The sequence below is a fragment of the Drosophila mauritiana genome, chromosome X (assembly GCF_004382145.1).
Source record: "Drosophila mauritiana strain mau12 chromosome X, ASM438214v1, whole genome shotgun sequence".
Classification (NCBI taxonomy): domain Eukaryota; kingdom Metazoa; phylum Arthropoda; class Insecta; order Diptera; family Drosophilidae; genus Drosophila; species Drosophila mauritiana.
The window spans coordinates 13,881,094-13,882,895 of record NC_046672.1 but is presented as its reverse complement, the minus strand read 5'-3'; the positions used below and the strand labels follow the sequence as shown (position 1 = coordinate 13,882,895).

At 42.4% G+C, this 1,802-nt stretch overlaps 1 long non-coding RNA gene across 1 annotated transcript; it reads left to right on the top strand.

Annotated features, from left to right (window-relative positions):
* The first annotated feature begins 433 nt into the window (after nt 1-433).
* On the top strand, nt 434-1,278 carry LOC117148415. The gene is made up of 3 exons (XR_004459896.1): nt 434-657; nt 739-891; nt 987-1,278. It is a non-coding gene; the product is annotated as an uncharacterized LOC117148415 (long non-coding RNA).
* Nucleotides 1,279-1,802: the final 524 nt, after the last annotated feature.

Here is a 1,802-nt window from a genome sequence, read left to right as displayed (position 1 = left end):
GAAAACTTTTAACCCATTTTGCGCAAACAATCGGACAGACAAACAAACGACAGAGGGTTAAAAAATTAGGTCAACATGGCTTCATGGAGATGGAGCTGAAGATGGCCAGTGGGATATGGATTCAAATGCGGGGGCGTCCATAACTGCCACGTTTATTTATATTATATTATTTTATTTTATTTTATTTATTTCTAGCTCATTCTATTCTTCCACTTCATCTGCCCGACCTTAAAGTGATGAAGTTCGACAACGTCGCTGAAACTGGGTACAAAAAGTTGAGAAATCTGTGGTCAAGTGGCCAAGAAGATGGGAAAAATAGTCGGGCGAGGGGAAAACTGCTTGGGAAAAACGCGAGGGGTTGCGTAAAATGTGGCAAGTTCCCAACGAAAAATGTAACACAGCTTTCATTGCGTAGTTGTTATTCAAAAAGTTATCAAATTTATATGTACTTCATGTTTTATTGGAAATTATTTGTAACAGCATACAGTATATGTGGGATTCGACTAACTAAAGGCTAGTCTTCATTTTCCTGGTGTGCGAATGGAATAAAAAGTAATTATGAAAAGTATAGCGGCATGCCAAGCAACATGATTTGTATCTTCCGCAAAAACACAACTGAATCGAGTCAAGTTCGAATGGGAGCCATGAATTAAGACCGTAAGTTGGCGCTATTTTGGTCTATTACACTATTACCACCACATGCTCCGCATTTTTACCCCCCTTCTACGTTGCTTTCAGCCAACCAGCCAAATGCCAACCGACTTGAGGCCAAAACGCGAAGGCGAAGAGAAGAAGATGATGTTGGCCCGAATGGAGCCAAGCGAGAAAATGGAGCTGCAGTTGGCCCCCGTCAACTTGGCTCAGATTGCTTGGCCCAAGGGCGCTAAGTTGGTAGCTTCCTCCCATGTCATTTGCACACTGACAAGTTATTAATTAAAGTAACCCCCTGCCCCCCTGGCGACCCACGCCTTCTATATCCACTATAGCTGCTGTTCTATTGGTTAAAATCAATCTTTTCTGGTGCCAGTCGGCTGCCTGTGGGGATCTGTGCGGATCTTGCCGATGATGATCCGAATTTAGCTGGAAGACTATCTGCAGTTTTCTTAGCCATGTGCATGGGATACTGTGATAATGGACTTGGCAAAAGCCGAACGCAATCCAAAATAAACTGAGCACCCGCATGGCGCATTTCTAAACTGAAATAAAATCTCATTTACCTGCTTCATAGGGTCACATTTTCTTCAATTCGGTTACCTATATGTATGTGCACTGTAAAAGTTTCAGTTTCTGTATATACCAAAGATAAATTGTATAAATTGTATTAATTTCAAATTGATGTTCATGGTATCGAATAAAATCAGAGTATTGTCATGCCAACGCCTTGAGGTATGCAACACATTTTGTAGTGTATGAAAGATAAGATGAATGTTTATATTATAGGCATGTTATAAGTTAAAAATAAAAGAAATCCGAATTCTGAGTCACAAATTGTGTTGAAACTGATATGACTTTTGTAGCCCTTGTAAAAAACGTGCAATTTTTGTTTTCGGTGTGCGTATTTCCGTGCTCATCCTGGCGTGTCCTGGCCAAAAGTTCAAATACGACAACGGTGCGGTCTGAGGGCTTTCGCAAAACAAACGAAACTTAATTAACAAAAGGAAAAAACCGGGGGCAGGGGGCCGGCGATTCCACAGACCTTTTTTGGGCTCGTCTCGGACCTGAACTGGGACTCGGATTGGGATTCGGAGGCGGATTCGGCTTTCTCTGCTGCGGGTTGGCCAGGTTGCCGTGGCCACTACGCC